We start from the raw sequence: 22,922 nt of genomic DNA on the forward strand, positions 1-22,922 counted from the left end.
GGTCCCATGTTTACACATGGGACCCCTTTCCACGAATGCAGACATCCGATTCTCGCGGGAATCCGACAGCGGGATGATGACGTTCGGGCGCGCTCGGGTTAGCCGAGCAAGGCGGGAAGGTTCGAACCTGCCTCGGACCCATGTAAAATGGGTGAAGTTCGGGGGATTCGGATTCCGACGAACCGAACCCACTCATCACTAGTATGTACGTGTGTGTCAGGTGCCGTGCGCGTACGTACGTGTGTGTCAGGTGTCGTGCGTGTACGTGTGTGTGTGTGTGTGTGTCAGGTGGCGCGTACCTACATGTGTGTATGTCAGGTGCTGTGCATGTGTGTACGTACACGCGTGTATGTGTCAGGTGCCGCGCGTGTACGTGTGTGTGTGTGTGTATGCCAGTGTGCCAGGAGCCACGCGTGTACATGCGTGAGGGTGTCAGGAGCCACGCGTATACGTACATACGTGTAGGTTTCAGGTGCCGCGCGTATACATACGTGTGTGTGTCAGGAGCCGAGCGCGTACGTACATGTGTGTGTGTCAGGAGCAACGCGCGTGTGTGTCAGGAGCCACACGTGTGCATACGTGTGTGTGTCAGGTGCCACACATGTACGTACGTGTGTGTGTGTGTGTGTGTGTGTCAGGTGCCGCGCGTGTACGTGTGTGTGTCAAGTGCCGCGTGTGTACGTACGTATGTGTGTGCCTGGAGCCGCGCGTGTACATACATGTGTGTGTGTGTGTCTCAGGTGCTGTACGTGTATGTGTGTGTCTCAGGTGCTGCACGTGTATATGTGTGTATTTCAGGTGCTGCATTTGTATGCGTCAGCTGCCACGTGGGTGTCAGGTGTTGAGCGTGTATGTGTTTGTGTCAGCTGTCGCATCTGTATGTGTGTGACTGTCAGGTGCTGCGCGTGTATGTGTGTGTCAGGTGCTGTTCATGTATGTGGGAGTGGCAGGTGCTGCATGTGTATATATGTGTGAGTGGCAGGTGCTGCGTGTGTATACGAGTGTGTGTGAGGTGCTGCGAGTGTATGTGTGTGTTAGGTGCTCTGAGTGTATATGATTGTGTGTCAGGTGCTGTGCGTGTGCGCGTTAAATGCCACATGTATATATGTGTGTCAGGTGCTGCGTGTGTGTGTGTGTCAGGTGCTGCATGTTTGTATGTGTCAGGTGCTGCATGTCTGTATGTGTGTGTGTGTCAGGCGCTGCATGTCTGTGTGTGTGTATGTGTGTGTGTCAGGTGCTGCATGTCTGTATATGTGTGTGGGTGTGTCAGGTGATGCATGTCTGTGTGTGTGGGTGTGTCAGGTGATGCATGTGTGTGTGTGTGGGTGTGTCAGGTGCTGCATGTCTGTGTGTGTGTGTGGGTGTGTGTGTCTGTCAGGTGCTGCATGTGTGTGTCAGGTGCTGCATGTCTGCGTGTGTGTGTGTGTGTCAGGCGCTGTATGTCTGCGTGTGTGTGTCAGGCGCTGCATATCTGTGTCAGGTGCTGTGTGTGTGTGTGTGTGTGTGTGTGCGTGTCTGTCAGGTGCTGCGTGTCTGCGTGTGTCAGGCGCTGCGTGTCTGCGTGTGTGTCAGGCTCTGCGTGTCTGCATGTGTGTCAGGCGCTGCGTGTCTGCGTGTGTGTCAGGCGCTGCGTGTCTGCGTGTGTGTCAGGCGCTGCGTGTCTGCGTGTGTGTCAGGCGCTGCATGTGTGTCAGGCGCTGCGTGTGTGTCAGGCGCTGCGTGTGTGTCAGGCGCTGCGTGTGTGTCAGGCGCTGCGTGTCTGCGTGTGTGTCAGGCGCTGCGTGTGTGTCAGGCGCTGCGTGTGTGTCAGGCGCTGCGTGTGTGTCAGGCGCTGCGTGTCTGTCAGGCGCTGCGTGTCTGTCAGGCGCTGCGTGTCTGTCAGGCGCTGCGTGTCTGCGTGTGTGTCAGGCGCTGCGTGTGTGTCAGGCTCTGCGTGTGTGTCAGGCGCTGCGTGTGTGTCAGGCGCTGCGTGTGTGTCAGGCGCTGCGTGTCTGCGTGTGTGTCAGGCGCTGCGTGTCTGCGTGTGTGTCAGGCGCTGCGTGTCTGCGTGTGTGTCAGGCGCTGCGTGTCTGCGTGTTTGTGTGTCAGGTGCTGCGTGTGTGTGTCAGGTGCTGCGTGTGTGTGTGTCAGATGCTGCGTGTCTGCGTGTGTCTCAGGTGCTGCGTGTGAGTATGTCAGGTGCTGCGTGTGTCAGGAGCATGTGAGTGTCAGGTGCGTGTGTGTGTCAGGCGCTGCGTGTGTCAGGCGCTGCGTGTGTCAGGCGCTGCGTGTGTCAGGCGCTGCGTGTGTGTCAGGCGCTGCCTGTGCGTGTGTGCCAGGCGCTGCCTGTGCGTGTGTGTCAGGCGCCGCGTGTCTGTCAGGCGCCGTGTGTCTGTCAGGCGCCGCGTGTGCGTCAGGCGCCGCGTGTGCGTCAGGCGCCGCGTGTCTATGTGCGTCAGGCGCCGCGTGTGAGTGTGTGCGTGTGTGTCAGGTCCGTGTGAGTGTCAGGTGCTGCGTCTGTGTGTGCGTGTGTCAGGTGCTGCGTGTGAGTGTGTGCGCGTGTGTCAGGTCCGTGTGAGTGTCAGGTGCTGTGTGTGTGTGTCAGGTGCTGTGTGTGTGCGTGTGTGTCAGGTGCTGTGTGTGTGTGTGTGTGTGTGTCAGGTGCTGTGTGCGTGTGCGTCAGGCGCTGCATATGCGCATGCGTGTCAGGCGTTGCATGTCTGTGTGTGTCTGGCGCTGCGTGTCTGGGGGGGGTGGCCGGACACACAGCAGAGAGGGGGGGGGTGGCTGGACACACAGCAGAGAGGGGAGGGTGACCGGACACACGGCAGGGAGGGGAGGGGGTAGGGGGTGGCCGAACACAGCAGGAAGAGGGGGGAGTTGCCGAACACACAGCAGGGGAGGGGAGGGGATGGTGGCCAGACAAACAGCAGGGGAGGGGAGGGGGGGGGAGGGTAGGCCGGACACACAGCAGGTGAGGGGGGGGGGGGCTGGACACACAGCAGGGAGGGGGGGGTAGGCAGGACACACAGCAGGGGAGGGGAGGGTGGCCGGACAAAAAGCAGGGAGGCGGCGGGGGGGGGTAGGCCGGACACACAGCAGGGGAGGGTGGGTGGCTGGACACACAGCAGGTGAGGGGGGGGCTGGACACACAGCAGGTGAGGGGGGGGGTCTGGACACACAGCAGGTGAGGGGGGGGGCTGGACACACAGCAGGTGAGGGGGGAGGCTGGACACACAGCAGGTGAGGGGGGGGGGGGCTGGACACACAGCAGGTGAGGGGGGGGGGGGCTGGACACACAGCAGGTGAGGGGGGGGGGCTGGACACACAGCAGGTGGGGGGGGCTGGACACACAGCAGGTGAGGGGGGGGGGGCTGGACACACAGCAGGTGAGGGGGGGGGGGGCTGGACACACAGCAGGTGAGGGGGGGGGCTGGACACGCAGCAGGTGAGGGGGGGGGGCTGGACACACAGCAGGTGAGGGGGGGGGTAGGCCGGACACACAGCAGGTGAGGGGGGTGGTGGCTGGACACACAGCAGGGAGGGAAGGGGGTAGCCTTATTATAATAACCGTGTGGGGGAGGAGTCTGCGGCGGTGGGTGAATGAGATGTGGGGGCAGGCTGCTAAGGGTGCAGGGGAGGAGGGGAAGGGAGCCGGATGGATCTGAATGTGAGCCGCACGTAAGGGACCATACTGATCCTCCCCACCTCAGCCCGCTGGTGCTGCTGCTGCTGCTGCCTGACTTCTTCCGTGCAGCACAGCTGTCTTCTCCGGCTGCCGCTCCCGCACCCGCTTCAGGTGTGGGGGTAAAACACCGCTCAGTAGGCAAGCGCTGTCAGTCAGGAGTCAGCGCTGCACCGGATGTCTCTTCTGGATGTCCTCTGACTTTCTCCTGCGGCGCAACTCCAGCTATTCCTCCCGCTGCGGCTCCCACTTCGGGTAAGGGGACCATATTGCTCAGTAGTGAGCACTTTCGGTAAGCCTGCGGCTGCTATGCCGCTACCCCTCTCCTCCACAGTCCTAATGGGTCGCTGCAGTCTGTAAGGGACCGCAGGTGCACACACCCAGGAACCGCTGGCTCTCCTCCCGCCGCCAGCAGCTACTTTTATAAGGGGGAGAGGTCGACCTACCGGCATCCCTAAGCACCGGCACTCTAATCTAAAATAACTTAGACACGTAGGCAAAGCTTTGGGTAAAATCACTGGCCACAGTTTATTAATATACCACCTTACAAGGTTGCAGGGCATGGACAGAAAGTGGTGGGCAAGGTGGAATGTGTTACCCACTCATTCCATTTTTCCTGGGGCGTGCCCTGCCTTCCTGCGTGAAGAGTCGTCCTGCCCGTGCCGAAACTGCCGCGCTGGGACCTCGCAGGACTTTGCGAGGTCGTGGTGTACTGCCAGCCGTGGTCTGATAAAGCTTGTATGCTGTCGATGGGGCTATGCCGGTCAGAGCGCAGCCCGTGCTGTAATGTGCTTGGGCTTCCCGGCCGCTGGATTCCGCGGGGAGCCAGATCCCGGCCCACCCGCCAGTCTTCTCCTCGCAATGCTGTCCGCTGTGGAGTCCCTGTATCGCTGTGCGGTTCCATGGTCGCCTCTTCCTTGCGATGATGTATAGGTATCACTGTGCGGTTCTGCGTTCCTTCTTCTCTTGGCGGTGGCGTCCCTGCTGCGCTATAATGCTCGTCACCTGTGCCCACATGTGCCCCCCAGGCCTGCCTCTGCCTCTGGTGCTGGCCTGCTGCAGAGATGGAAGTGGATAGGTGGATGCTGACGTCCCGGCTCTGGGGTGCCTAGGGAATCTTGGCCTAGCTGCTGAGTGGGATATCCGTCGCTGTCCCCGTTCCCGTTCGATCAGCCTGCTGCAGTCTTGACCGATGCCGTCTGTACTGAGAGAAGGGCCTGCATGGTTACGCTGCTCCCGACACACCTGGCTCCTCTATCCCGGCTTCTGGACCATCTGATTCTGTGGCCGCGGGCATACCTTCATATATGGCCGCTAAATCGACCACACCGTGCTGACTTCCTCCCCCACCTCCTCCTGGACACTCTGTGGGATAATTTGCTTGCTGCTGGATCTCCCTGGCTCTTTGCTCCCATGAGACTGGGCTACTGTCGCTGGGAGGGAATGCTGCATCTTTCTGCTGGCTCTCCATGCTTGCATGCTCCTGCTGCGGTTATTTTCAGCACTGCACTCTCCAGGACAAAGGCTGCCTACCCCCCTGCTCTTTCCTTTTATGCTCCCCCCCCAGCTGCTCCGCCCCCCGCTGCTTTTACTGGCTGGTCTGCTGGTTGTTGTGTGTAGGGAGGGATGGGAATACCTCCCCCCCCCCCCCTTTCGCCATGCTGCCGGCCCGCGGGCCGCCTGGCGACCCTCCCCCTTAAGGCGCTCCGGCGCCATCTTTGCGGCACCTATGCTCTTCTAAGGGGGAGAGGTCGACCTACCGGCATCCCTAAGCACCGGCACTCTAATCTAAAATAACTTAGACACGTAGGCAAAGCTTTGGGTAAAATCACTGGCCACAGTTTATTAATATACCACCTTACTAGGTTGCAGGGCATGGACAGAAAGTGGTGGGCAAGGTGGAATGTGTTACCCACTCATTCCATTTTTCCTGGGGCGTGCCCTGCCTACCCAGTAGGCACCGCGGCAACGCCCCCATTGGGAACCAGCCCCTGTGGTGCATATCACGCTCGCCTGGCGTGCAGCCCACGGGCCCAACCGTCCACGGCTGGAGCCGGGCGTGCGTCCATTCACCGAGGGTGAATCTGCATACCTCAGCTGGCTCCCCCCTTCACCATGCCTTGCGCACCGCTTTTTCCCGCCACACAAGGTTCTCAGACATGCCTGAGCACCGAAGCCCCCACCCTGCAACCCGCCCTACCCCTCTGCCTTCTTGCACTTCCTGCCTCGGGTTATTTTACTTGTCAGTGCCAGTATCTGACAAATGCCTCCTGACCCCCCTGTACCTGCCCTATGTTTTATTTCTGATGTCTTTGTGCGGTACGCCCCTTTGCATTCCTGGCAGCGCTGCACCTCATTTTACGGCTGCACCCCCTATTTTTTTCGGGGCTCCCTCTCAGCCCGCTCCTCTCCAGGCTCCCTGCCAAGGCAACCTGGAGTCATGGTGCACCGTAAACCATTTTGCAGCATGCCCTTACTCTTTTCCCACGATCCTGGTCCCCCCTTATAACCGATTAGGTCCAGGGACTCTCCTAAGGTCGCCTCCCGTAGGTATAGCAATAACCTCCTTTTTCTGCCTGTACCGCTACCGCTAAAGCCCCTTGCAATCATGCCACAGGACCTTTGGTGCGGACCTGTCGCCTGCTATGTAAATATTGCACTCCGCCCGAATGCTGTAATCCTCTACCTAGCATCCCTTTCTAGCTGCTGATATTGCAGCCTCAGTCCCAAGCGATCGAGCACCATATTATGACCTGACAATTGTCCCTGGGCAGCTGGATGTGTCCAGCTACCAACATGGCTGCTGCAGTCACGTGTTGCTCGACTGTACTCTGCTGTTTTTTGGGAGGGGAGGGGTCAGGGCTTACCCTCCCCGTAGATTGGAACAGGTGCCTTTTCCAGAGTCGCATACTTTTTCCGTATCCTACTGTCCTCTTGAATGGACTTTGTCCTGATCGTGATACTGTGGCACCAACGCTAGCCTTCTAAGCAGTTTGCCTACCGGCGGGGTGATGCACGCTGCTTGTTTACCACCTGCACTCCCCTCACACTCCTGTAGCATAATTGGATATTCCTGTTGGCCATCCTGTGGGCCCATATTCCCATGGCCTCTGCTACTGAGAACACATCTACTATCGCCACATCCTTGGTTAGCTCATTGATTGGCATAATGTAGAAATTATACATTCAAAAAAGGGGTGGGTGGGATTCCCATTACTTGGCACCGCCGCGCTCTCTCCTGTGGGAGTCCAGTTTCCTTACCCGGGATGGGGGGGGGGGGGGAAGGGGACACACTCCGACTGCCCTGGTTCCCAACCTGCCAGTTCAAGTATTTGATTCACACTGAACTTGATGCTGCTGCGCAGGCGCCCTGCCGCCAGCCCCCTCCTCGCTTGCTGGCACTTGGCTCCCTTGTTCCTCTGTCTGGCTTCGCCATACAAGCTGGCCAGCCTGTGGCCCCTTATGCCGCCAGCCCGCCTGTTGACGGCCACCATCATGCCGCCTTCTCCCGGCCAGCTTCTTGGCCAGATAAACTGCTTTGGCCCCTGCTGGACACTCCCTGATTCCTGCATCTCTGCCAGCTGCCTGTGCTTCAAATGTCACCAAACTGCCAAACCTGACCAGGTGCCCTGGCTGTTTCTGAATGTGCCTTGCACTGTTCCTGACTAAGAAACCGCAGTGATAAATTTCATGCTGTCGCAGCTTATCTCCCTGCCCCCGCCCGGGCCTAACTCACGAGAAATAGCTAGAAGAGGCAAACGGTTCTATCCTCCTAACATCTGATGCTAACATCAATGGTTGCCCCCCATTGGATCCTGCTGCATTTCCATTGACTTCTGCTAACAAAACCAGTAGCACGCTAAATGCGAACCTCAATGGTTACGAACCCTCGGGAACCAGCTGCCTCTATGCATCTCCGCTGCCGGCAGACCGTGGCCCAACGCTTCAAAGCAGTTAGTTAGGAAAAACCTTCCTAGCCTCCTATTGTATGCCAACATCGATGCTTTGAACCCTTGGATGCTAAAACTGTCTTGGGCCCTCAGTTTTTCTGGTGCGATAGGCACGCTGAATACCTCCAGCATGACCTGTAGTTCGCGCAGCAATTGGCTGCGCTGCAGCTTGTGGCCCTGCCCCCAGGAAATCCTCTAGGTGGTGTGCTATGGCTCTTGACCCTGTGCGCACCTGCCGGCACCACTGCAGGGATGAGTTAAATGCTCCGCAGACAGCACCCGAAATGGCACAGCCCATTGGCAATACATTTTCCCCTGAAAAATTTCACCACCGCAGCTTTGTCCCATGAGACTGAAGCTCTCCTGATGCAGGGGAAGCAGCATAAAGGCTGACTCTGCCCTTAGGGCTCCCAATGCCAGGATCCGTAACGTGATCGGATCCTGAAATATGATATTGTGTATAGAGATGAGCGGGTTCGGTTTCTCTGAAACCGAACCCGCACGAACTTCATGTTTTTTTCACGGGTCCGAGCAGACTCGGATCCTCCCGCCTTGCTCGGTTAACCCGAGCGCGCCCGAACGTCATCATGACGCTGTCGGATTCTCGCGAGACTCGGATTCTATATAAGGAGCCGCGCGTCGCCGCCATTTTCACACGTGCATTGAGATTGATAGGGAGAGGACGTGGCTGGCGTCCTCTCCATTAGAAATTAGATTAGAAGAGAGAGAGAGATTGTGCAGAGTCAGACAGAGTTTACCACAGTGACCAGTGCAGTTGTTGTTAGTTAACTTTTATTTATTTTAATATATCCGTTCTCTGCTATATCCGTTCTCTGCCTGAAAAAAAACGATACACAGCAGCAGCCAGTCACACAGTGTGACTCAGTCTGTGTGCACTCAGCTCAGCCCAGTGTGCTGCACATCAATGTATAAAAGGCAAAGCTTATAATAATTGTGGGGGAGACTGGGGAGCACTGCAGGTTGTTATAGCAGGAGCCCCCAGGAGTACATAATATTATATTAATTTAAAATTAAACAGTGCACACTTTTGCTGCAGGAGTGCCACTGCCAGTGTGACTAGTGGTGACCAGTGCCTGACCACCAGTATAGTAGTATATTGTTGTATGTATTGTATACTATCTCTTTATCAACCAGTCTATATTAGCAGCAGACACAGTACAGTGCGGTAGTTCACGGCTGTGGCTACCTCTGTGTCGGCAGTCGGAACTCGGCAGGCAGTCCGTCCATCCATAATTGTATTACAATATATACCACCTAACCGTGGTATTTTTTTTTCTTTCTTTATACCGTCGTCATAGTGTCATACTAGTTGTTACGAGTATACTACTATCTCTTTATCAACCAGTGTACAGTGCGGTAGTTCACGGCTGTGGCTACCTCTGTGTCGGCAGTCGGCAGGCAGTCCGTCCATCCATAATTGTATTATTATTATAATATATACCACCTAACCGTGGTTTTTTTTTCATTCTTTATACCGTCATAGTGTCATACTAGTTGTTACGAGTATACTACTATCTCTTTATCAACCAGTGTACAGTGCGGTAGTTCACGGCTGTGGCTACCTCTGTGTCGGCAGTCGGCAGGCAGTCCGTCCATCCATAATTGTATTATTATTATAATATATACCACCTAACCGTGGTTTTTTTTTCATTCTTTATACCGTCATAGTGTCATACTAGTTGTTACGAGTATACTACTATCTCTTTATCAACCAGTGTACAGTGCGGTAGTTCACGGCTGTGGCTACCTCTGTGTCGGCAGTCGGCAGGCAGTCCGTCCATCCATAATTGTATTATTATTATAATATATACCACCTAACCGTGGTTTTTTTTTCATTCTTTATACCGTCATAGTGTCATACTAGTTGTTACGAGTATACTACTATCTCTTTATCAACCAGTGTACAGTGCGGTAGTTCACGGCTGTGGCTACCTCTGTGTCGGCAGTCGGCAGGCAGTCCGTCCATCCATAATTGTATTATTATTATAATATATACCACCTAACCGTGGTTTTTTTTTCATTCTTTATACCGTCGTCATAGTGTCATACTAGTTGTTACGAGTATACTACTATCTCTTTATCAACCAGTGTACAGTGCGGTAGTTCACGGCTGTGGCTACCTCTGTGTCGGCAGTCGGCAGGCAGTCCGTCCATCCATAATTGTATTATTATTATAATATATACCACCTAACCGTGGTTTTTTTTTCATTCTTTATACCGTCGTCATAGTGTCATACTAGTTGTTACGAGTATACTACTATCTCTTTATCAACCAGTGTACAGTGCGGTAGTTCACGGCTGTGGCTACCTCTGTGTCGGCAGTCGGCAGGCAGTCCGTCCATCCATAATTGTATTATTATTATAATATATACCACCTAACCGTGGTTTTTTTTTCATTCTTTATACCGTCGTCATAGTGTCATACTAGTTGTTACGAGTATACTACTATCTCTTTATCAACCAGTGTACAGTGCGGTAGTTCACGGCTGTGGCTACCTCTGTGTCGGCAGTCGGCAGGCAGTCCGTCCATCCATAATTGTATTATTATTATAATATATACCACCTAACCGTGGTTTTTTTTTCATTCTTTATACCGTCGTCATAGTGTCATACTAGTTGTTACGAGTATACTACTATCTCTTTATCAACCAGTGTACAGTGCGGTAGTTCACGGCTGTGGCTACCTCTGTGTCGGCAGTCGGCAGGCAGTCCGTCCATCCATAATTGTATTATTATTATAATATATACCACCTAACCGTGGTTTTTTTTTCATTCTTTATACCGTCGTCATAGTGTCATACTAGTTGTTACGAGTATACTACTATCTCTTTATCAACCAGTGTACAGTGCGGTAGTTCACGGCTGTGGCTACCTCTGTGTCGGCAGTCGGCAGGCAGTCCGTCCATCCATAATTGTATTATTATTATAATATATACCACCTAACCGTGGTTTTTTTTTCATTCTTTATACCGTCGTCATAGTGTCATACTAGTTGTTACGAGTATACTACTATCTCTTTATCAACCAGTGTACAGTGCGGTAGTTCACGGCTGTGGCTACCTCTGTGTCGGCAGTCGGCAGGCAGTCCGTCCATCCATAATTGTATTATTATTATAATATATACCACCTAACCGTGGTTTTTTTTTCATTCTTTATACCGTCGTCATAGTGTCATACTAGTTGTTACGAGTATACTACTATCTCTTTATCAACCAGTGTACAGTGCGGTAGTTCACGGCTGTGGCTACCTCTGTGTCGGCAGTCGGCAGGCAGTCCGTCCATCCATAATTGTATTATTATTATAATATATACCACCTAACCGTGGTTTTTTTTTCATTCTTTATACCGTCGTCATAGTGTCATACTAGTTGTTACGAGTATACTACTATCTCTTTATCAACCAGTGTACAGTGCGGTAGTTCACGGCTGTGGCTACCTCTGTGTCGGCAGTCGGCAGGCAGTCCGTCCATCCATAATTGTATTATTATTATAATATATACCACCTAACCGTGGTTTTTTTTTCATTCTTTATACCGTCGTCATAGTGTCATACTAGTTGTTACGAGTATACTACTATCTCTTTATCAACCAGTGTACAGTGCGGTAGTTCACGGCTGTGGCTACCTCTGTGTCGGCAGTCGGCAGGCAGTCCGTCCATCCATAATTGTATTATTATTATAATATATACCACCTAACCGTGGTTTTTTTTTCATTCTTTATACCGTCATAGTGTCATACTAGTTGTTACGAGTATACTACTATCTCTTTATCAACCAGTGTACAGTGCGGTAGTTCACGGCTGTGGCTACCTCTGTGTCGGCAGTCGGCAGGCAGTCCGTCCATCCATAATTGTATTATTATTATAATATATACCACCTAACCGTGGTTTTTTTTTCATTCTTTATACCGTCGTCATAGTGTCATACTAGTTGTTACGAGTATACTACTATCTCTTTATCAACCAGTGTACAGTGCGGTAGTTCACGGCTGTGGCTACCTCTGTGTCGGCAGTCGGCAGGTATCCAATACTAGTATCCAATCCATCCATCTCCATTGTTTACCTGAGGTGCCTTTTAGTTCTGCCTATAAAATATGGAGAACAAAAAAGTTGAGGTTCCAAAATTAGGGAAAGATCAAGATCCACTTCCACCTCGTGCTGAAGCTGCTGCCACTAGTCATGGCCGAGACGATGAAATGCCAGCAACGTCGTCTGCCAAGGCCGATGCCCAATGTCATAGTACAGAGCATGTCAAATCCAAAACACCAAATATCAGAAAAAAAAGGACTCCAAAACCTAAAATAAAATTGTCGGAGGAGAAGCGTAAACTTGCCAATATGCCATTTACCACACGGAGTGGCAAGGAACGGCTGAGGCCCTGGCCTATGTTCATGGCTAGTGGTTCAGCTTCACATGAGGATGGAAGCACTCAGCCTCTCGCTAGAAAACTGAAAAGACTCAAGCTGGCAAAAGCACCGCAAAGAACTGTGCGTTCTTCGAAATCCCAAATCCACAAGGAGAGTCCAATTGTGTCGGTTGCGATGCCTGACCTTCCCAACACTGGAGGTGAAGAGCATGCGCCTTCCACCATTTGCACGCCCCCTGCAAGTGCTGGAAGGAGCACCCGCAGTCCAGTTCCTGATAGTCAGATTGAAGATGTCAGTGTTGAAGTACACCAGGATGAGGAGGATATGGGTGTTGCTGGCGCTGGGGAGGAAATTGACCAGGAGGATTCTGATGGTGAGGTGGTTTGTTTAAGTCAGGCACCCGGGGAGACACCTGTTGTCCGTGGGAGGAATATGGCCGTTGACATGCCAGGTGAAAATACCAAAAAAATCAGCTCTTCGGTGTGGAGGTATTTCACCAGAAATGCGGACAACAGGTGTCAAGCCGTGTGTTCCCTTTGTCAAGCTGTAATAAGTAGGGGTAAGGACGTTAACCACCTCGGAACATCCTCCCTTATACGTCACCTGCAGCGCATTCATAATAAGTCAGTGACAAGTTCAAAAACTTTGGGTGACAGCGGAAGCAGTCCACTGACCAGTAAATCCCTTCCTCTTGTAACCAAGCTCACGCAAACCACCCCACCAACTCCCTCAGTGTCAATTTCCTCCTTCCCCAGGAATGCCAATAGTCCTGCAGGCCATGTCACTGGCAAGTCTGACGAGTCCTCTCCTGCCTGGGATTCCTCCGATGCATCCTTGCGTGTAACGCCTACTGCTGCTGGCGCTGCTGTTGTTGCCGCTGGGAGTCGATGGTCATCCCAGAGGGGAAGTCGTAAGCCCACTTGTACTACTTCCAGTAAGCAATTGACTGTTCAACAGTCCTTTGCGAGGAAGATGAAATATCACAGCAGTCATCCTACTGCAAAGCGGATAACTGAGGCCTTGGCATCCTGGGTGGTGAGAAACGTGGTTCCGGTATCCATCATTACTGCAGAGCCAACTAGAGACTTGTTGGAGGTACTGTGTCCCCGGTACCAAATACCATCTAGGTTCCATTTCTCTAGGCAGGCGATACCGAAAATGTACACAGACCTCAGAAAAAGAGTCACCAGTGTCCTAAAAAATGCAGCTGTACCCAATGTCCACTTAACCACGGACATGTGGACAAGTGGAGCAGGGCAGGGTCAGGACTATATGACTGTGACAGCCCACTGGGTAGATGTATGGACTCCCGCCGCAAGAACAGCAGCGGCGGCACCAGTAGCAGCATCTCGCAAACGCCAACTCTTTCCTAGGCAGGCTACGCTTTGTATCACCGCTTTCCAGAATAAGCACACAGCTGAAAACCTCTTACGGCAACTGAGGAAGATCATCGCGGAATGGCTTACCCCAATTGGACTCTCCTGTGGATTTGTGGCATCGGACAACGCCAGCAATATTGTGTGTGCATTAAATCTGGGCCAATTCCAGCACGTCCCATGTTTTGCACATACCTTGAATTTGGTGGTGCAGAATTTTTTAAAAAACGACAGGGGCGTGCAAGAGATGCTGTCGGTGGCCAGAAGAATTGCGGGACACTTTCGGCGTACAGGCACCACGTACAGAAAACTGGAGCACCACCAAAAACTACTGAACCTGCCCTGCCATCATCTGAAGCAAGAAGTGGTAACGAGGTGGAATTCAACCCTCTATATGCTTAAGAGGTTGGAGGAGCAGCAAAAGGCCATTCAAGCCTATACAATTGAGCACGATATAGTAGGTGGAATGCACCTGTCTCAAGTGCAGTGGAGAATGATTTCAACGTTGTGCAAGGTTCTGATGCCCTTTGAACTTGCCACACGTGAAGTCAGTTCAGACACTGCCAGCCTGAGTCAGGTCATTCCCCTCATCAGGCTTTTGCAGAAGAAGCTGGAGGCATTGAAGAAGGAGCTAACACGGAGCGATTCCGCTAGGCATGTGGGACTTGTGGATGCAGCCCTTAATTCGCTTAACAAGGATTCACGGGTGGTCAATCTGTTGAAATCAGAGCACTACATTTTGGCCACCGTGCTCGATCCTAGATTTAAAGCCTACCTTGGATCTCTCTTTCCGGCAGACACAGGTCTGCTGGGGTTGAAAGACCTGCTGGTGACAAAATTGTCAAGTCAAGCGGAACGCGACCTGTCAACATCTCCTCCTTCACATTCTCCCGCAACTGGGGGTGCGAGGAAAAGGCTCAGAATTCCGAGCCCACCCGCTGGCGGTGATGCAGGGCAGTCTGGAGCGACTGCTGATGCTGACATCTGGTCCGGACTGAAGGACCTGACAACGATTACGGACATGTCGTCTACTGTCACTGCATATGATTCTCTCAACATTGATAGAATGGTGGAGGATTATATGAGTGACCGCATCCAAGTAGGCACGTCACACAGTCCGTACTTATACTGGCAGGAAAAAGAGGCAATTTGGAGGCCCTTGCACAAACTGGCTTTATTCTACCTAAGTTGCCCTCCCACAAGTGTGTACTCCGAAAGAGTGTTTAGTGCCGCCGCTCACCTTGTCAGCAATCGGCGTACGAGGTTACATCCAGAAAATGTGGAGAAGATGATGTTCATTAAAATGAATTATAATCAATTCCTCCGCGGAGACATTGACCAGCAGCAATTGCCTCCACAAAGTACACAGGGAGCTGAGATGGTGGATTCCAGTGGGGACGAATTGATAATCTGTGAGGAGGGGGATGTACACGGTGATATATCGGAGGGTGAAGATGAGGTGGACATCTTGCCTCTGTAGAGCCAGTTTGTGCAAGGAGAGATTAATTGCTTCTTTTTTGGGGGGGGTCCAAACCAACCCGTCATATCAGTCACAGTCGTGTGGCAGACCCTGTCACTGAAATGATGGGTTGGTTAAAGTGTGCATGTCCTGTTTTGTTTATACAACATAAGGGTGGGTGGGAGGGCCCAAGGATAATTCCATCTTGCACCTCTTTTTTCTTTTCTTTTTCTTTGCATCATGTGCTGATTGGGGAGGGTTTTTTGGAAGGGACATCCTGCGTGACACTGCAGTGCCACTCCTAGATGGGCCCGGTGTTTGTGTCGGCCACTAGGGTCGCTAATCTTACTCACACAGCTACCTCATTGCGCCTCTTTTTTTCTTTGCGTCATGTGCTGTTTGGGGAGGGTTTTTTGGAAGGGACATCCTGCGTGACACTGCAGTGCCACTCCTAGATGTGCCCGGTGTTTGTGTCGGCCACTAGGGTCGCTAATCTTACTCACACAGTCAGCTACCTCATTGCGCCTCTTTTTTTCTTTGCGTCATGTGCTGTTTGGGGAGGGTTTTTTGGAAGGGCCATCCTGCGTGACACTGCAGTGCCACTCCTAGATGGGCCCGGTGTTTGTGTCGGCCACTAGGGTCGCTTATCTTTCTCACACAGTCAGCTACCTCATTGCGCCTCTTTTTTTCTTTGCGTCATGTGCTGTTTGGGGAGGGTTTTTTGGAAGGGACATCCTGCGTGACACTGCAGTGCCACTCCTAGATGGGCCCGGTGTTTGTGTCGGCCACTAGGGTCGCTAATCTTACTCACACAGCTACCTCATTGCGCCTCTTTTTTTCTTTGCGTCATGTGCTGTTTGGGGAGGGTTTTTTGGAAGGGACATCCTGCGTGACACTGCAGTGCCACTCCTAGATGGGCCCGGTGTTTGTGTCGGCCACTAGGGTCGCTTATCTTACTCACACAGCGACCTCGGTGCAAATTTTAGGACTAAAAATAATATTGTGAGGTGTGATGTGTTCAGAATAGGCTGAAAATGAGTGTAAATTATGTTTTTTGAGGTTAATAATACTTTGGGATCAAAATTACCCCCAAATTCTATGATTTAAGCTGTTTTTTAGGGTTTTTTGAAAAAAACACCCGAATCCAAAACACACCCGAATCCGACAAAAATAATTCGGTGAGGTTTTGCCAAAACGCGTTCGAACCCAAAACACGGCCGCGGAACCGAACCCAAAACCAAAACACAAAACCCGAAAAATTTCAGGCGCTCATCTCTAATTGTGTATATACTGTCTGACATGTAGTATCATGTTATTCCCTATATTGTAAATTACATTTCTTAAACTGCCTGCCAGGCTGTAATTAACATAGAGGACAGTTGTAATTCCCCTTTGCTGGATTGTAAAAGAACAGGATGTTTATTTTTCACCACAGGGGGGGAGCTGTAATGTGGGACAGCTCAAAAAGCCTGATACATGGCTTCCAGACTCTGCCTCTTCCCAGGGGTTATCATCACACCTCACAATAGGAGTATCTGATAAGGCTGCTTCCTGAATGACAGCCATAAAATTGCTGTAGGACAGACAAGATACCCAATCTCTGAGCTTCAAACACAAATACTTTTGAGTGTGTATAACCGGACAAGCAGGCTCCACACACAGTGTCTTCAATTTCATCCTCCAGTAAGGGGGGGGGGGGGGGGGGTTCCTTTTGAGTGGCTAACAGGGCATAAGACTGACCTGCTCACCCTGCCTTGTGCTCGGACCATCCTAATAGCCACCTCAACTTGCTGGTACTGCCCTGGGCATAGTTCCTTGCCTAACGCGTCGGTCACCAAAGCCCCTTTGCGGTAGGACAGGTGCTGGTGGTGCGATTTTCTCACGTACAAACCCCAGCTGTCTCCTTACGGGCCTTATGTCCCTGGAGCTACCGTTGGGCGTGCCTCTCTGGTTATAGGTCCCTAAAACCATCCTTGAAGCCCCCCCGCAGAGAATTGACCTCATCATATTTTCACCACACCTTTCCCCTGTGTTCCTTGTACACAGGATACATGAAATTGTTGTATTTTTACATGCTCATGGCTGCCTCTGGGTAAAAACAGTGTCCCTCAGAGGAAAACCAGCCAAACACTGGTAGAACATACAAACTCCACACAGATATAGCTCTGGTCAGGGATTGAACTCACAACTCCCGTGCTGAAAGGAAGCAATGGTACTCTTTATGCCGCTCAGCCAATGCTCATTTGTTTATAGTTGTACTGACTGTGTTCCACCCTTTTGTTTGGCCTTCTCCTTTCCCTCAAACCAGCCTCTATTAATGAACCTATATCTTTGAAAACCCTTTTCCTATCCCTTTTCTGGTTAGTATAGGCAAATGGCCTGCTACTGACCCGGAAGCGCCTCCCACAGGGTGCACGCTTGCACAAAGCCTGCGCCTCGTCCTCATTTGACTCCGCAGGGCCCTGCTCTAGTTCTAAGCCCAGCTGCACCTTCTAGCTATTACAATGCCCCCCCGCAAATTTAACCACAATATTGCTAACATTCTGTACATTCTGCACATTTCCTGGCTTAACAATTACATTATGCAAATTTACTATCATTGTTGATGTTCTCACCATTCCTGCGCGTCATCTCCTCCTCGATTTAGCCGCCCTTATCCTAAATGGATAGGTTCCCTGCGCCATTAATTAGCCACACATGATTTCGCCATCATGACCCCAACCACAAACTTCTCCAGACAAACATTGATAAACATTGACATAATTTACATTGCTGTTATTAATAGCTTTCTCACCACTCCTGCGTGAAGAGTCGTCCTGCCCGTGCCGAAACTGCCGCGCTGGGACCTCGCAGGACTTTGCGAGGTCGTGGTGTACTGCCAGCCGTGGTCTGATAAAGCTTGTATGCTGTCGATGGGGCTATGCCGGTCAGAGCGCAGCCCGTGCTGTAATGTGCTTGGGCTTCCCGGCCGCTGGATTCCGCGGGGAGCCAGATCCCGGCCCACCCGCCAGTCTTCTCCTCGCAATGCTGTCCGCTGTGGTGTCCCTGTATCGCTGTGCGGTTCCATGGTCGCCTCTTCCTTGCGATGATGTATAGGTATCACTGTGCGGTTCTGCGTTCCTTCTTCTCTTGGCGGTGGCGTCCCTGCTGCGCTGTAATGCTCGTCACCTGTGCCCACATGTGCCCCCCAGGCCTGCCTCTGCCTCTGGTGCTGGCCTGCTGCAGAGATGGAAGTGGATAGGTGGATGCTGACGTCCCGGCTCTGGGGTGCCTAGGGAATCTTGGCCTAGCTGCTGAGTGGGATATCCGTCGCTGTCCCCGTTCCTGTTCGATCAGCCTGCTGCAGTCTTGACCGATGCCGTCTGTACTGAGAGAAGGGCCTGCATGGTTACGCTGCTCCCGACACACCTGGCTTCTCTATCCCGGCTTCTGGACCATCTGATTCTGTGGCCGCGGGCATACCTTCATATATGGCCGCTAAATCGACCACACCGTGCTGACTTCCTCCCCCACCTCCTCCTGGACACTCTGTGGGATAATTTGCTTGCTGCTGGATCTCCCTGGCTCTTTGCTCCCATGAGACTGGGCTACTGTCGCTGGGAGGGAATGCTGCATCTTTCTGCTGGCTCTCCATGCTTGCATGCTCCTGCTGCGGTTATTTTCAGCACTGCACTCTCCAGGACAAAGGCTGCCTACCCCCCTGCTCTTTCCTTTTATGCTCCCCCCCCAGCTGCTCCGCCCCCGCTGCCTTTACTGGCTGGTCTGCTGGTTGTTGTGTGTAGGGAGGGATGGGAACACCCCCCCCCCCCCCCCTTTCGCCATGCTGCCGGCCCACGGGCCGCCTGGCGACCCTCCCCCTTAAGGCGCTCCGGCGCCATCTTTGCGGCACCTATGCTCTTCTAACCTCAGCCTGCACGAGACCCCTTCCCTCACTCACTCTCGCTCTCCTGGCGGCCACTGCGCAGCCGCAACAAATTGAAAAGCCCTATCTCTATAATGGGGCATATTTCTCTTAATTAAAAAAACCCTATAACTTTCTGAAAAATCACAACCCCAAAAGGCACTACACTGGGGCATACTCTATCTAGTAAAACAAACCCCAAGTCTTAATTCGTCCTCTATCCGGAGTTATGCCTTCCCAAAAAATATCTAATTCACTCTATAGGAAAACGGTGTCAAAAAGCCACAAAGGAAGTCACAGAAAAAAACTGACAGTTGGAACTTTAGGTTACTCCCAATTCCTCATTTTTTATTATTTTGCCCTGAAATTTGGCATGCAGCACCGGGTGACGATTCTACACGCCCATGCCAAATTTCAGCTCAGTACGTCCAATCAGTTTTGAGGTGTAGCCCCTCAAACACCATGCCCCCATCTCAGAAGTTCCCTATGGGAGAATTCCGTTTGTTCGATTCAGCCTTAATATAAGGGCACGACCGTGCCCTTATAATATGTATGTATCTATCTATCTATCTATCTATCTATCTATCTATCTATCTATCTATCGTATGTGTGTGTATATATACATCTATACATACATGCGCTAACACCTGGACATACACTGATGTACCCACACCTAATATCCATACATACACGCCCTGACACCTGGACATACACCAACATTCCCACACCTGCATCTATACATACACATGCTGACACCTGGACATACACCAACGTACAAGCACCTGCATCTATATATACACGCGCTGACAAATGGACATACACCGACGTACCCACACTTGCATCTATACATACATGCACTGACATCTGGACATACAAGCACCTGCATCTATACATACACGCGCTGACACCTGAACCTACACTGACCTTCCCACACCTGCATCTATACATACACATTCTGACACCTGGACATACACAGACGTACCCACACCTGCATCTATACATACACGCGTTGACACCTGGACGTACACTGACGTACACACACCTACATCTATATATGCATGGATGCAAATGTGGGTACGTCTGTATACGTCCAGGTGTTAGCATGTGTATGTATAGATGTTAGGTGTGGGTACATCAGTGTATGTCCAGGTGTCAGCAAATGTATGTATAGATTCACATGTGGGTAAGCCGGTGTACGTCCACGTGTCAGCATGTGTAGGTATAGATGCAGGTGTGGGTACGTTGGTGTACGTTTAGGGGTCAGCGTGTTAATGTATAGATGTTGGTGTGTGTATGTCAGTGTACGTACAGATATAGGTGTGTGTGTGTATGTATGTATGTATGTATGTATATGTATAGAGGAAGGTGTGATACATACATATAACACATACATGATAGACACATACATATATCACACACACGATAGATAGATAGATAGATAGATAGATAGATAGATAGATAGATAGATAGAACCCATACATACAAGATAGATACATACATACATACATACATGATAGATACATATATATACACACACATACGATAGATAGATAGATAGATAGATAGATAGATAGATAGATAGATATCACAAACATATATGATTCATACATATATCACACACACATACATGATACATACATGAGAAAGATGAGGCCAGGGCCCCCTGCTGATGTTGCGTTGAGGAAGGCAGTGTTCCAGGGCGGATGCCAGTCGGGGAGAGCGCCGCGCAGCCCGGGTAAAATACTGCTGAGGAGCTACATCTGGAAGAGCCCCTGGGAGGGAGAGTGCCACATGCCCCATCCTGCGCGGCAGACTCTGCAGGCCTGCACATGGGAAGGGAGGTCTCTGGCCACACGTACTCACCCTTCTGCTGAAGCCCTCTCCAGCGGGGAGCGGGGCCAGGATGAACCTCAACCTGTGAGAACTATCTTCATGATCAAGAGATCTCATATGCAAGATAAGTATGTGTTGGGATAGGGCTGGGGAGGGTGGCTGCTCGGGCACACCCCCGTCAAGTTAAGGAGATTTAACTGAGGAAGCACAAGGGAACTCTCGTCTGGGGACAACAACTGCAGGGAGACCACATCTTTTCAGATGAACATGGGAGGGCGGAAGGCTGCCTAATACTGAAGCACCCTCAGACATTAAACCATATGCAACAACTATTGCAAGCATTCCTGGGGGAAGGTCTGCAGCAGACGGATTTGCATACGGTGATGTCATCCAAGCAGTGGGCCAAAGTTGGCTGGAACCCTCATCTGTATATGAAAAGAGAAAAGGGGCATGCAGGGCATGGCGGCCTTTTGCGGCGCTTGGATAACCCCAAGTTTGCATTAAACACCCCCACCCTCCTTCGGTGTGGGGCTCATGTTGGCCATGCCCAAGCCCCTGAAGCATTCAAGCTGATTTCTTGCAGCAGCTGGGCACTGTAACAGCTTCAGAGCTGCTCTACAAGACAAGTAAAAGGGTGTGGGCCCTGCAGCACCACCTGTAGTTTGCATACACACATATATAGGACAGCATCTCTTATATGCCCCAGGGTCAATAAAATAGTATCCTTGTCTAGGCTATCCATCCCCTCAGATAAGGTATTTGTCCATGCCGCTACAGCACTACACACCCAGGCCGACGCAATTGCCGGTCTGAGTAAGGTACCTGAATGTGTATAAATGGACTTCAGGGTAATCTCCTGTTTGCGGTCAGCACACTCTTTGAGGGTAGCCGTATCCTGGGACGGGAGGGCTACCTTCTTGGATAAGCGTGTTAATGCTTTGTCCACCCTAGGGGAGGATTCCCATCGTAACCTATCCGTTGATGGGAAAGGATACGCCATAAGAATCCTTTTGGAAATCTGCAGTCTTTTATCTGGAGATTCCCAAGCTTTTTCACATAACTCGTTCAGCTCGTGTGAGGGGGGAAAGGTTACCTCAGGCTTCTTTCCCTTGTACATATGTACCCTCTTGTCAGCGACAGGGGGTTCCTCTGTGATGTGCAAAACATCTTTTATTGCCATAATCATAAATCGAATGGATTTTGCCAATTTTGGCTGTAACTTTGCATCATCGTAATCGACACTGGAGTCAGAATCCATGTCGGTATCTGTGTCAACAATCTGGGATAGTGGGCGCTTATGAGACCCTGACAGTCCCTGCAACATAGGATCAGGCATGGGTTGAAACCCTGACTGTCCCAAAGCTTCTGCCTTGTCTAATCTTTTGTGCAATGAGTTTACACTAGCATTTAAAACATTCCACATATCCATCCAATCAGCTGTCGGCGGAGACACCACATTCATTTGCTCCCGCTCCTCTCTAATATAGCCTTCTTCCTCAGACATGTCGACACACGTGTACCGACACACTTCACACACAGGGAATGCTTTTTCTGAAGACAGTTTCCCCACAAGGCCCTTTGGAGAGACAGAGAGAGAGTATGCCAGCACACCCCCCAGCGCTATATAACCCAGGAATAAAACAGTAACTTAATGTTTGCCCAGTAGTGCTGCTGTATGTAATTTGCGAATTATGTGCCCCCCCCCCCCTCTTTTCAACCCTCTTGTCTAACGTGGTATAAGCAGGGTAGAGTCCGGGGAGCTTCCTCTCAGCGGTGCTGTGGAGAAAAAATGGCGCTGGTGAGTGCTGAGGGAGAAGCCCCGCCCCCTCGGAGGCGGGCTTCTGTCCCGCTTAAACTGTAAAATTGGTGGGGGCTTATACATATATAAAGTGCCCAGCTGTATATATGTTATATTTTTGCGAATGAGGTTTATATTGCTGCCCAGGGCGCCCCCCCTGCGCCCTGCACCCTTACAGTGACCGGAGTATGTGAGGTGTATGGGAGCAAAGGCGCACAGCTGCAGTGCTGTGCGTTACCTCAGTGAAGATCATGAAGTCTTCTGCCGCCTCTGAAGTCTTCTTTTCTTCTCATACTCACCCGGCTTCTATCTTCCGGCTCTGCGAGGGGGACGGCGGCGCGGCTCTGGGACGGACGGCGAGGGTGAGATCCTGCGTACCAATCCCACTGGAGCTAATGGTGTCCAGTAGCCTAAGAAGCAGGACCTTGCAACTCAGAGAGTAGGGCTGCTTCTCTCCCCTCAGTCCCTCGATGAGGGAGTCTGTTGCCAGCAGTGCTCCCTGAAAATTAAAAACCTAACAAAATACTTTCTGTCAGAAAGCTCAGGAGAGCTCCT

The sequence above is a fragment of the Pseudophryne corroboree genome, unplaced genomic scaffold, assembly GCF_028390025.1.
Source record: "Pseudophryne corroboree isolate aPseCor3 unplaced genomic scaffold, aPseCor3.hap2 scaffold_249, whole genome shotgun sequence".
Classification (NCBI taxonomy): Eukaryota; Metazoa; Chordata; class Amphibia; order Anura; family Myobatrachidae; genus Pseudophryne; species Pseudophryne corroboree.